Here is a 15893-nt window from a genome sequence, read left to right on the forward strand (position 1 = left end):
AAGACTTCATTTGTTGTATAATAATTTTGGTTGGTCTATATTAAGTACAATTTATTATTCATCAAGAGAAAAGGAGACAGAGAGGGAAGGGGAGGGGTACAAGGCTTAGATAATTATTCATTTGTTAGGAAGACTTCACTAATAATGTAATAATTTTATTTTATTTTTTGTATATTGTGTTCAAATGGATTAATGAAAAATAAGATTGTAGTTATCAAGTTCGTATTGCATATTCAATAAGGAAAACATATAACTGTTCCAACATTTAGTTTGGTGTCTCTAGGTAAAAAGTCCTAAATGAACATTAACTTTTCTTTGCATCTCCAAGAAAATATTTTCTAAAGGAAATATGATATCTCTAAAATGATTGGCACTTGTGTATTTTTTCCCTAACTTGTTTTCTTTTAATTAATAGATTATAATCACACTTATGTTTACTTAGCATAATACATTACATATTAGTTGTCATGTAGACACATGGGAGTTTGTATTTTATTTTAGCACTTGGTGTAGGAGGAACCCACTTAAGGTGGAGTTAGTTGTTTTCTCATGCCACTTTATGTGTGAGATCCACCATTAGTGCTCTTTCTACATTATCATCCTCTCATTGTTTCACATGTTGCACATACTTCATTGTACAATGGAAAATGATATGCCTTTAGTGGACATGTGATACTACCTTGTGTAATTAATGGGTTATGATTGTTATAGCTCTATTGGAAAGGTAAGTATTGAGAGGGGGGTGAATCATTTTTTATAAACTTCTACTAATTCAAACTTTTAACTATGAACCATATAATTGTAACTCTCATTAATTGATAGTACTAGTTTATTGATGTGTATTAATCGTAAATAGTAAAGTAAATAATAGTAAACCATACCAAAACTAAACTGCACATAACACAATAATTTTTGGTCTCTCAGAAACCCTTGGTTAGAGGGAAAAACTATGGTGGGATTGTTACTCACTACTCTTCACTTTTGCAAAAAGAGATGTCTGGTTAAGAGATACATATGTCACTTTCTAGATGACTTGCCCGGTTAAGAGTGATTTATACATTGTTATATGTATCTATCAGTTCTATTAGGAATTACTCTATTAAGATATTTTATCACACTTTAGAGCGATCACCTGGTTAAGGGATTTACAACAAGTTCAATCTAGAACTCCTAAGCCCTGTTACAAACTAATCAATAAAGGGATTTTACATTAACTTGTAGAAATTGTTAGGTATTCTTTTAGGATAGTAAATGACAAGATAACTTATTTCCTTTCAAACTTTATCAAATCCCTTATGCATTGCTTATGTTTTCTCTTTGTAGTTTCATTAACTCTTTTTGTTTCTTCATTTACATCAATAACCTTTGTTCTATCTCACAATCTGCTTTGTATACCTTTTCAATCTTCATGATCTACTTGACCTGATTAGGATTTTCATAACTTGGTCTCGAATCTTCTATTTTTTCCTCAATCTGTATTATGATCATTTTATCATTTCCAAGGTTTGACATTGTTTGTCTAACTCTCCTTATGGTTCTCATCTTAATCTTTATTACTAATCTGCATACATTGATTTACTCTTCTCATCCTCTTATGTAAACCATTTTTTATTTGACTAAGTTTAGTGAATTCAACTTTAACATAATAAGCTTGATCTACTCTATCATCATCTCAAAACTCTTTACCTGTTTATCACTTTCATATTCTCTAATAATATGTTGTTTTCCAATAACTAACTCCTTTGTACAAAATAGACTTTTAAATTTTCTTTATACTGGTAACTATCTAGTTCTCTCTAATAGTACTATTCTCTGATAAACTAAAACTAATTGTCTGTTATATTTCCTTCTTTGTTTGTTGATTCTACTTGCATAGTTATTTGACAGCAATGACAAATTTGACTCTAAAATCGTCATATTCCATCAATCTAATGGTTATCATTCATTTCCTATATATTCATGCATATCTACATTATAAATTAATTGGATTATTTTTAAAAAAAATTATCAAATTACTAAATCATGACAATCACATTGATTATATCATATTTTTCTCTCTTTTTTGTGTTATCTATTATGATTCTATATCTTCACATTTTATTCATTTTCTTAGGAAAATCATTACATGGTATCATAATCATAGGAGTGTTCATTGCAGAATTTTTTACTTCAACTTTTGAAGGGATGTCATTGAGATCCAGAGGTGCAGTAACTTGTGTGAGCATCTAGAGAAAGATGTGACCTCATCATTATGTTTGGGTGTTAATTCTAGTGAACCAATTAGTTTTTATCGTGTTCCACTTTATGTGTAAGATTCATCTTTAGTTCTCTTATCACATTATCATCCTCTAATTGTTTCACATGTTGCACATACTTCAGTCTACAATGGTAGATGTTCCACCTTTGGTGGACATGTGATAACACCTTGTGTGGTTGATAGGTTATTGTTTGCATATCTCATGTTTATCATTCATTGCCTATATATTTAGGGATATCGACATTGTAAATCAATTGGGGCATTGTGTTTTTTTTTTATCATTACTGAATTCAATCAATCAAATTGATCATATTATTTTGTTTCTATTTTTGTATTATTTATTTAGATTATAGATTTTAGCATTCCATTCATTTCCTTAGGAAAATTCTTACATGATATCATATTCATAGGAGTCTTCCTTACATAATCATTGGAGAGTTTTTTTGCTTCAACTTTGAGGGGATGTGATTTAGATTCAGAGGTGCAACAACTTATGTAAGTACCTAGGGAAACATCTGACCTCATTATTGAATTCGAGGGATAGTTCTAATTAATTTTGATTATAAAATTGTCTATCTTGGGCAAAAGTCAAATATAAGACCAAAAAAAATACATATCAAAAGTTGATGAATTTTCAAATCTGAAATTAATTTCACCAATTTTCTCTTTTTAGGCATATTTTTTTATGCGAAATCTTGGTTTGACCAGCCTTTGTATTCTAGTAATTGTGAGTCAGCAGGTAGTCAAGAAAATGACACCCATATTTTTGCACACATCATAGTCCATATTTGTAGGGCCCATTTGTCATTGCACCAAAAGCCATGACTGTTAGTGAACATGGAACACCACATAATTAACCACCTGTGGGTAGGGGAGCGTGTCGCATCACCCAACAATCTCCCCCTCGACGCGCATACCAGGTGCTTACGCGGGTCGGGAATGCACCGGGGAGATTTGAACCCAGGACCGAAAAAAAAAAATTTGGGCAGTAGCCGACATGGTAGCCGACATATTATGGCTGACATATGGCCAACATGTTATAACCCTAAAGCGGTTTAATACTTGTATAAAAGGGCTTAGGGTTGGGTATTTTTCATAATGTTGTGATACGAAATTGGTTCTTGCGGTGGTATTGAGCTGTAAGAGATTACGGATTGTAATCAGGTTGTAATCACTGGATTGTAACAAGATCGGACTTGTTGTTTGGTGGACGTAGCCCAGGAATTGGGTGAACCACGTTAAATCTTGGTGCCTTGTGTTCATTTCTGTGTGTTCTATTATTTTTCTATTATTGGTTATATTTGCATGTAGTTTTTTTATTTCTGTCCGTGGCACTTGTAAGGAAACTTGGCAATAAAGAATATAACCGTTTCCACATAACCCATAATAAATCTGAAATAAACACGGAACTAAAATCCACATGCAAGAGAATAGACAACATACCCACAAAATTGTGACACAAGATATACCCTGGGAAACCCTCATTGAGGGAAAAACCCAGCCTCCAAAAGCATCCATCACCATGTATTATTCAGCAAAAAATACCATTTCCATACAACCATGGAAGCCTTCATGACCATAGCCTTGTCCCGCTCGACTCTTGCCTTTTGTCTTCTCCTTGTCACTCTCTCTATCTCTACAACAACTACCCTTGTGGCTGCTTATATAGTAGCAAGTCCCACAAAACCACCAAGTGGTATTACATAAACCATGTGCTATCTAACCCACTGACTCCACATTTAATATTGAGCATTTAATTCTTTTCCCCCAATATTAAATAATTACATGAAATATTATCACAATGTTACAATACAACTCATCAAGAATATTCCATGAGAATCTTTACATGTTGCACGTCCATCTAGGTACAACATTACATAATAAAATAAAATATAACAATATTATGCAATGTGTGCAACACCCATTATCTCAACAATCTCCCACTTGTTGTATACATTGCATAGGGTCAAGCCGTAGCCACATAAATGAACAAGGGAACAATCCCTCCCAGCACATCCACCATCATGGATCAAAATACAAGTGCTCCATCCTGGTACCCGCAACAAAATCAAAGTATCCAGCATCTCGAACATGAATGATCTCACCTCCTATTATGCAACTTCCACTGTACATACATAGAAGCCATCCAAAGAGAAAGCCACCCAACTTGTCGCATTAGAAGATCATAAAATCTTGTACCAACTGAAATTTCAAGCACAAAAAAAACTTGATCCAAAGGTAATCACATGTATCCATAGTTGTCAAAATATCCATAGCTGAAATAGCACCCACGGCAAGTGCTAAACCCATCCAACTATCCATACCTCAAAGGTATAACAAGTGAATCTCATATCACCGACATATCCAATCTATAACCTGCAATCACAAGCCTCAAGAGCAATACCTACCACACATATACCAAGAAGCTCCCACTGCAAAAGATAATGTCAAATCTATAACCAATCCACTCAAGACATCTCAAAGAAGTGAATCCATGTAGTATCAAGGACATCAACAATACATAAACTAATATCCTGCAAGAATAACTCTCATAACAAGTCTCCAACAGTCTCCAAGTTCACCACAACCAACAAAGGAAAGAGAAAGAAATAACCATGTCATCTCTCACATGACATACATGAGCACAAACCAGTGATCACAATCTCCAACCAATCTCAAATCCAATGTAGGCAAAACTGAACATCTAGGAAGATAACCAAGACCAGAGAAACCATGCAAATCATAACCTGTATCATGTCCTTCTACACACACCTCTAGATGTAAACTGTGCAAGTATGATCTCCTCCATAAAACCCCAACAAGAAGCCTCAACAACACCCAAACCATACCATATAACTCATCATGGATGTAAGCCTCTCACAAGAAGATCAAACTCAATAAAACCATTCCTAAACCAAGGAATAACCATTCCTAATCCAAGGAATATGCCCAATATAAAACCATCTCCTAAACTCAACCAGCATAACAACATATGCACATGGAGATAACCAATGCTAAACCATCTCTCAAATGAACCCTCCAAAACTAACTCATGTACCATAGCTCAAGATCCATATCCATGAAAGACAAGCATAAATATAATGCAACTGAGAGAAACAATGGGCTATACCTCTCAAGTAGCAAACCGCCGAGTAGACCAAGAGTGGGGAATGAGAATACTCATCAAGATACCCAAGTCTCCAACCAAGACTCGTCTAAGAACAATCTCCTCTCAAGTCCATATCAGGTGACTGCCCCCTCGGACTTCCTACTGAAACCATCAACCGTCCCAACAAATACTTCTCTAATCCAAGAGAAATCAGCATCACCACTGTCTCTAAGTATCCATGAGCACCTGTAACCAATCAATCCATGCCAACTCCAAATGCAACATAGCAATATCATGAAGTATCCAGCTTATGATCAGTGTACTCAATACCAAGAAACTAAACCAAGATCAATGTCAAAGTTCCAACCATGGCCTCAAGAACATAAACATGACAACATGATCTTACCATCTCAACTAAAGAGATAACATGCTCCATATGAACACACTATAACATGTCACAACTCTAAACGCGTATCAAGAGTATACCATGACATAATAATGAAACCATGCTCACACCAAAGATAACATGCCAAATAAAAGCATAAACCACACCTTTGCCAAGAACCCTATGAGTCCTCAAGATGCAACCATCTCCACACACCATGAAGAAAATCATCTCCACATACCATGAAGAACCATCTCCACATACCATGAAGATAACCAAGAACTCCATGAGTCCTTAAGATCTATCCATCTTCATACACCATAAAGATAACAAGTGCACCATGCAAATGTCAAAGACGCTTCTGCAGCACCAGGATCTAAGACAAACCTCCAACATCTGCAAACACTCAATAAATATATCAATGCCAACAACTCCCACTCAACCATGGTACCAAGCCACCTATGGCATCATAAAATCCATCCTCTCCAAACCAAGAAGATATAAACCAAACCAGGAACTAATCCTGCACTGTCACCCCATCACTGTCACAAGCTCCCACTAAACCGTGTATCCAAGTTATCCATGACATCATGATGAAAAACCATCCTCTAACCATGAGAATCAACCAAGGCATCAAACCATCAAAGAACTCAAAGTGCACATCATGAGCTCCTCAAAAGAAACCAAATAACCATGATCCTCAACCAAGAAGATATACCACCATAACCAAATCAGAAAACCCAAGCTAATGAACATCAAGGATGTACCTGTATAACCAATCATGTCATGCCAAAATCCATGGCACCATGATCACATCCATGAACCGAGCATCTGGCTCTCAATATGTCCAACCTGTCAGCATAAAATAGTCAACCACAATCCTCCACCATGATTGTACCTGGTAACAACATCTCATCCCTTCTACATGAAGATAAAATCATGTGACTTAGGGCATAGACAACCCAAATCTAAGCCACCAATCTGAATATGCATCAATAATGAAAGATCAATGGGCAAAGACAACCCATAACCAAGCTATAAATGCAACCTGTAAGTATAGACCGCTTACAACACTGCACAACTTGTAGACCCAACAAGTCATCATGCATATCCAAACCAAACACTGATAACTATATCATCATTAGACCAATCTGAAATATGAACTGAGTATACAATGACATCAAAACTTAAATCTCCAATGCTATAAATTCACAATGTTACCATAGTCAAAATATACCTATAAATTGTTCAGATCAATATATCAACAAATAAATCATGCCAAACCTGCACTAAATCTGAACCAATGTGTAGAGCTTTCCGTTGACTACTTGAAGTCCAAAATCCGACTTCGTATGCCCAAGTTATGTCCTAATCCGTGCTCAAAATAAACAACATCTGACTTTAGGGCTCTTAAAACCTGAAAAAAATTTTAAATCACAGAACCAAACCTACACCATGTTGTAGTGCTCTGAATTAGCTTTCCAACGCCTGTAAGAACTCTGAAATTAGATATTCTGAGAGAAAGTTATGGCCGTTTTACTAAGACAGTCTTTTTACCATTTTCAGTACGATTTTTCTTTTTTAATTTTTTTCAGTGACGAAAATTCCGACGGGATTAAATTTGACGGCCATCATGGGCTGAAACCAAAAAAACTCTTTCATTTCCTCTGAACATGGCCAAACTAGGGCATATTATATATCAAAATTTATGGAAATGTCGACCCGGATCCAATGGTGAGGTTTGTTTTTACCTAGGAGGTCATTTCTGCAAGCTACCCCCCAAAACCCTCATTTAAATGAAACATCCGAAAAAATCTTTTTGTCCAACAATTTCACATGCCCAAATCTTTTAACATCCCATCATAACAGCAAACCCAAAACCCTCAGATTTGCAATAAATCATTCATATATCTTGCCCTTTCTTTTATCCTCTCATGCATTCCCATGGATTCAATCTAGGGTTACAATAATAAAACCATAGCTCTGATACCACTTGTAGGGCCCATTTGTCGTTGCACCAAAAGTCATGACTGTTAGTGAACATGGAACACCACATAATTAACCACCTGTGGGCAGGGGAGCGCGTCGCATCACCCAACAATATTTTTCAGAGAATATTCCTCCTGTGAGCTTCACATTGGTCTTTACCTTTCAAATCCTAGCATGCTCTTCATTTACTATCTACTAGTATAATACATAATTAAAAAATTCTTTATAAATCATTTTTTCTCAATGTGTGGTAATTTTCTAGGAGTGGCAAGCTCCACCAAGATGAAAACTACATGAGCTCACAACTTGTCCAAGTTTCCAACTTGATGAAAGTTAGTCTCATCTCTTGCATGTCAATATAGCCTTGATGATCTCCAAATAACTTGTGATTTGCATCAACTCATACGTAGAACACATAGAAGCCAACGTTACACCCAGGAAGCATTTGTTGATATGACCAGTGCACATATTTTTCCATAGTCTAGTCAAATGTAAAAACCAATCCAATTTAGATACATGTCCAAGTGCCACATTAGCAAATCCATATGATCACCTAGGGAGGTGATTTTTCTATAGTGTCACTTTTTACTATTTTGTTAGTGTATTCAGATTGTTATAGAAATACTATCCAAATTGCTTTCTTCAAATAAGAATCTGATTTATGTCCTTTCAAATAACAATGTCATTATATTAAGATCAAAAAATATAATGACCACGAACTGCAAAGATATATGTATATAGTAGAGATATATATGTGATATCGTCACTGATACAGACTTGAAGACTGGGTTAAGTTATGTGTTCGTCGTGTCTTAAGGTTAGCGGAGGAAACCATATATATAAGTATTGATATGGTGACTATGAGTCATGACCAATAGGCGTGACTCATACTTGAGTCACCTCTATTGTGCGTGACTCAATACTCACCATCATATATTATAATATAATTGGTCTGCAGTTATATACCTTAACTAACTCATAATACGAGCAGTCAATAATAGAGTTTTCACTTTTATTCATTCATATATATTATATAATATAATATCTGCAAATGTATATATCTATAATATTTAATCAAGAAGTTGTTAGTTATATTTATACTTTATGTTTTATTTGACGAACCTATAAAAACATTAACACTCCCTCTTAGTTAGGAAGGATAAACACCAGATGAGATATAATCTCAACATTATATCAACAAAGGAAGTATCTCTGGTCAGAAGATATTCATCATGATATAACTCAAAGATCATAAGATGTTGATCATAATAGAAAGTCATGGTCTGTTTAAGGAACTTAATCCACCATGCAATTTGTATCATCTATTGTGATCTGCTTCAGACATCATAAATATGTCTTATCACAATAGATGTTCATGGTCTATTTAAGGAACATAATCCACCATGCAATTTGTATCATCTATTGTGATCTACTTCAAACATCATAAATATGTCTTATCACAATAGATGAGCATGGTCTGTTTAAGGAACTTAATCCACCATGCAACTTGTATCATTTATTGTGATTTGCTTAGACATCATAAATATGTCTTATCACAATAGATGGCCATGGTCTATTTAAGGAACTTAATCCACCATGCAATGTGTAACATATAATAATAGAAATTAAGTTATCGTAAAATCGTCATCTTTCAATAACTTCTACAATCACAAGCGATAATCATGTGGAAGTCGTCACTTCCTTGTGATGTACACAGGGCCCATATAAAAATAATTCATTAGTACAATTATCAAATATTTTGAGACTCTTCTCAATAATTACAACATACCAAGTTTTACCTTGACATTAAATGATAATTGATTTTTGAACTCCCTTTTAAACCAATATTACTTTAACTCATTTAGAAAGGAGAATTCTTTGAATTCAAATTTTGATTATTGACTTCAACAAAAGAGGCTTGATTTTTAAGTATTTGCCCTTTTTTTCTTTTTAATTTAGTGGTGAGAGCTTGAAAGTCTTCATTTTTGGATTCATTACTAATTCCTCTAGATATTAGATTACATTCTTCTTGAATGTAGTCGGCCTTTAGTCGATCAAATTTAGGGAGTTTGGAACGAGCACATACTCCTTGTCTAAAATTTTCCCACAAAGCAGGGAGTCCATTTAATGTTATCGTAGTTAACTCCTTACTATCATAAATGTGATCAATTGTCAAAAGTTGGTTTCTTAATTCTGTTATCCTCATAAGGTATGAGGTAATGGTTTCTCCTTTATTCATTTTTATAGTAGCAAGTTGATTCTTCAGAGTAAGACACCTACTAGTGTTGTTGATTTCAAACATGTCTTCTAGTGCTTTTATCATATCATAAGCAGAGTCCAACTTGGTGATAATAGGTAGTAAGTGATTTTTCACTCCATCTACCATAACTCTATCGCTCTTGTGTTGTCCTTTTCCCATTGATCCTTTTCATTGTCTTTCTTAGGTTTAGGAGAACTCACAATAGTTAATAGATCATGCTTTTTCAAGACTAGCATCATTCGAAATTTCCATGCTTCAAAATCAGAAGCACCTTCAAGTCTATCTTCGAGTCTCATGTCGTTTACCATTTTAAAATAGTGTGATTTAATAAACTATGAAATTCTTCAATGATCTTGATCTAACCTTTTCTTTAAACTTGCTCTGATACCATGTTAGTGTATTTAGATTGTTATAGAAATGCTATCCAAATTGCTTTCTTCAAATAAGAATATGATTTATGTCCTTTCAAAAAACAATGTCATTGTATTAAGATCAGAACTTATAACATATATAATGACCACAAACTACAAAGATATATGTATACAACAAAGATATCTATGTGCTACCATCACTGATACACACTTGAAGACTAGGTTAAGTTATATGTTTGTTGTCTCTTAAGATCAACGGAGGAAACCATATGTATAAGTGTTGACACAGTCACTATGAGTCACAACCAATAGGCGTAACTCATACTTGAGTCACCTCTATTGTATGTGACTCAATACTCACCATCATAGATTATAATATAATTGGTCTGCAATTATATACCTTAACTAACTCATAATACGAGCAGTCAATAATAGAGTTTTCACTTTTATTGATTCATATATATTATATAATATAATATCTGCAAATGTATATATCTATAATATTTAATCAAGAAGTTGTTAGTTATATTTATACTTTATGTTTTATTCGACGAAGTTATAAAAACATTAACATGGTTTAAATCTAACAAGTCATTTGGTCGTCACTAGGTGCAATTTTTTTCTTTTTTTGGAACTCATTCGACCATTAATGCTACACTAGTGTATGTCGTTCTCAAATTAAATTTGATGACCATTAGATTGTCATATTTTGGTATTTTTTGTTTTCTATAATAGTTTGACTATCAATATTGATGCACCATCTCTATTGACATCATTAGATTTTGAAAAGTTGGACCCCTTACCTTATGAAATTTTGATTTATGAGTCTAACTTTGAGGAGCCGTAACTTGTTCATCCAGACTCCTTTTTTTAGAGAATTTTGTTTTTTTTGCTTTTTTTGGGATAAAATCTCCTAAATTGTTTAATGGTGTTGCTGTTTTTTATTTTGACAGATAAATTTTTCAAAATTTCCCTTCATGTGTCATTTATTTTCAAGTGCATAATTTTTGTCTTCTTTTTAGATTTGGTATTAGTTTTGGTCATTACGAGTGGACATGGCACTTACAACAATTAGTATTTTTTTGCTATTTTTGACACTTGTAATTGATTGGATCCTTAGTAATAATGTGTCTTATTTGATTGAGTTTGTTATAGTCTCATTTTAATAGTTTTAACCATTAAAATCAAAATTTGACTTCAACTTCTGACAATTATACACGCACTATATATAAAGGACAAAATTCATCTATTTTGGGGTGATTTTTTGATTTATTGCATTTTGGGGGGTTTTTATGATTTGTTGATCTCATTTTTTAATAAGAAGTAATTAATGTAATTATAGAAATAGCACCACATCCTACAGTCATAACTTTGAATGGGGGAGAATTATGATTCATGGGCAAAAGGAATCACCACACATTGTAGATGGATTAACATTTTGCCTAAATTTTATAGGCTCACCAGTAAAACAAAATCCATGGTGGAATCAAGAAATTTATAGAAAAAATAAAGATCATATCATATTGTTGATTGGTGATAGTGTCAATTCATTTCTCTTCTATGCAATCTACCCTAAGATTAGCGATATTAGCCACCCACACGCAATTTCAACCATTATTTGGGAGATGTATGGAAATCCACACATTTCTCTATTCTCAAAGATCTAGTTGTACATTGTCACAATAGTTGGAGGAGGTTTCTTTATCTTCAAAGAAGACATTTGAGTTTTTGGAGATCAACTTTTATGAGTCTCGAAATTTACTTGATATGACATATTACATGGTTTAGATCTATCATACGCATTTGTTGAAGACTCCTATTAAATTCTTGAGACATAATATATATTAAGTGTTCTTCCTACAAACTAGGTAGGATTCATTGATACACCTAAGATATTATTTCTTCCCAAGGGGGAAAATGTCACTCAGTTGTCATGGTATAGTTTCTACATTCATCCTCAAGAAAGAAAGATAAGTGCACCTTCTACATTAAGGGAGGATACTTTGTATCTCTTCCTATTTTAAGGAGACATCTTTAGCTTTGTGGTTGATCACAATCAGTTTCCATTGGTTTCTTTCTTCTCACTATCTATTAGGTATGTTCCTAATTGATTAGTGGCATTCCCATAAACCATGTACATGGTGACATATAAGAACTTTTTAGATACATGATATTTTATTTGTATTCCCCTTGTTTCCTATCTAAAATTAGAATGGTTCTTGTATTTTTGATTTGGTCTATCTTCTTCCTAAGAAAAGAAAAATTATAGGTATTAAATTATGTTTTTCCTCCAAACACTTACCCTACTTGTAGAAGATTATTCATCATGGGGGGATATTATATCTTCTTGTTTCCTTACTATGGAGGGATTATTTATTGTATGTACATGATGTATTTCATAATGAGGGGTTCTTGACTACTCCATCTATTCACACATCTTGTTTTCTATTTTTGGGGGAAGGTTTTTCCCATGGGATTTTCCCTCTTTCTCTAGTTTATGCGCGATTGCATTGCATATCTTTCACACTTGTATATTGTACATGAGTACCTAACATGGCCTCGTAGTCAAGACCCATCTTGCATTATCATCTAGCATCAGAAGCTTTAAGTGCATTCCCTTTAAGTTGCACTCAATGAAAGTTGTTTGTGTATTTAATTCATTATAATTACACTTAAGTTTGCTTAGGATATTGCATTACATATTAATTTTCATATAGACACATAGGAGTTTGCATCTTTTTAACATATGGTGTGGGAGACACCCACATAAGGTTGAATCGTTGTGATCTCATTCCATTTTGTGTAAGATCCATCTCTAGTGCTCTTAGTATATTCTGATCTTCTCATTGTTTCACCTATTGTATATACTTCATTGTACAATGGAGTATTGTCCACCTTTGATGGATGTGATTACACCTTGTGTTGTTGACAAGTTATCACTTGCATATCTCCAAAGTATCGTGCATTGCCTATATATTCAAACACATGTACATAGTAAAACAACTTCATTGTTAATCATTATTAAATCCAATTAATAAATTGATCATATCATTTTCCCTATCTTTGGTTATATCTGTTGAATTTTTAAATCTTGACATTTCATTCATTGCATTTCACAAATAAGAAGATACAATTTGGAGAGGGACACTTTTATTGTGCTTAATCAATGAATTTTGGACCAATTTTTTAAGTAGACTTTATTTCAGGTAGCTCTTGTTTACTTCTTCTTGTTTTGTTATTGCCCTATTGTGTTGTAGTACAACTCTACTTGTGTTATTCTATTCAAGTTAATGTTTTATCCTTCTCTTTGTACAAGAGCTTAGGGCCCTTTCAAAATCCTTATTCATTAGATCAAAAGCACAAAATAAATTCAATAGATTTAGTTTTATTCTCATTTATTTCCTAATGTTGGATCATCTCTTGTTAATCACTTACTTCTTATTAATGATAGAATCTTGTAATATGATTTGAAATATTAATGAGAAAACTCACTTTAAACTAGAAGTCCAAAACCAATTAAAACTTTATTTAACATTTGTGCAATAATGTACTTAGAAGTTTTGTTATATGCATTAACAATATTCAATTTTCTTTTAAAATTACTCCAAAAAAGACTTCCCATTAATAACTCCAAAAATACTTCCAATTAATAACTCCAAAATAGACTTCCCATTAAATCTCTTGTCAAATCATCACATTCATAATGATATTTTACAACAAAAGAAATAAAAACGATCTCTCTTTTATATTTGGCTCTCGTGCCAAAATATAAAGTTTTTTTTCCCATAAAGATATGGAACCAATAAACTACATAAATTAAAATGTAATAGGCACTATTATTTTATGTTTTAGTATTCATAAAATTATGAAACTATAATAAACTAAATTGTAACACTTAAAATAATGATATATTTTACATAATACTTATGAAAAATGGAAGAAGATAACATACAAATAAACTAGATAAATTAAAATGTAATATGCACTAGTATTTTAATGTTTTAGTATTCATAAGATTATGAAACTATGATAAACTAAATTGTAATTCTTGAAAATAATGATATATTTTACATAATACTAATGAAAATTGAAGTAATTGAACATGCAAACATTATAAATAATAATATCAAATAGACAAAGTACATTTTGGGCGTTCACCATTTAGTAGGTTGGTTAAGTGATAGTAGCGATGTCATAACTCACATTCAAACCTTCAATGGACCATGGCAATTATAATCTTTTGCCATCACTGATCTAATGTACTCAAAAGTTTGGAGTTCCGATATCACTAATTATATATTTAAAAAAAATTAACACTTGATTATTAAAGAACAATACATATTTGTCGAACCACATTAATCATCTCATGGGATGGTTAGAAGGGTAGTTGTCACCACTCAAATTCACAAATTAAGCCTTCACTAAACTAATATACTCACAAGTTTGGACCTTAGCTCAACTCGGTTACAAATAGGATCTATTATTTATGTCCTCTCTGATTCATAGCTTTAAGTCAAAATTATTTTATGTGAAATAAACGAACACAACATGCCAACATCACAAACCATATTATAAAATTTACCAAGCACTTAGCTTGAAAGAACGCAATGTATAATTGTCAAACAAACTTAATACATGTATAATTAATTATACAACATAATATCACCTCAATTCTATCAACTTTAAATAGATAGATTTTTTCCCTACGTTCTTCTCTTGCTAATATCACCTCAATTCTATCAACTTTAAATAGATAGATTTTTTCCCTACGTTCTTCTCTTGCTCATTATTTTCCATGTTTTACTTTTAATTCTCTACTCGTATTATTAAGACTATACATTTCTAGTTGTGATGCACTAGAGAGAACATGTGTAAAAAGTTATGTAACATACTCTCACATCTTTTCCATTGTCATGCCCAAATTTCGTGGGCAAAAACACACAAATTTATTTTTCTAAATAATTAAAATGTCCTAAGTTTTAAATATGATTGCTTGCAAGAGAAGTGAAGGTTCACTACTATACATCTAAGGTTTAACCAAGAGAAGGAAATAAAAAAAAATGTTTAAAAATTTAAACTCTTCCCATCAAATTGTCATCAACACTTGTGCATTATTTAATTAACAATAAACTTAACTTTTTCTTTTTTTTCCAAACTAGTTTCAAAATGAACTAAAGATAAGTCAAACTCTTTGAATCTTTTGAATTCAAAAGAGTTTGCTAATTAATGTGACGATACATTCGTAATTAAACATTATTTAGAAGTTATTCAAATCACATTTTTATTTAAATCTATAAATCATTAAAACATTCCTAAACTTAAAAGTAACTAACTACTAAAATCAACATCAATCTAAACTATCAATTAAGCTTTAAGTAATCTTTATTTTAAATTAGTTGGGTTCAAACATATTAACTAAGCATCATAATGTTTAAACTGACTAATCTTTTCTAATGTCTAACGACATTAATAACTAATACTAATCTCTAACTATTAAAATTACTAACTCAAAATGAAACTAA

This window comes from Cupressus sempervirens, chromosome 11, assembly GCF_028749045.1.
Source record: "Cupressus sempervirens isolate cs-2001-9-10 chromosome 11, ASM2874904v1, whole genome shotgun sequence".
NCBI lineage: Eukaryota > Viridiplantae > Streptophyta > Pinopsida > Cupressales > Cupressaceae > Cupressus > Cupressus sempervirens.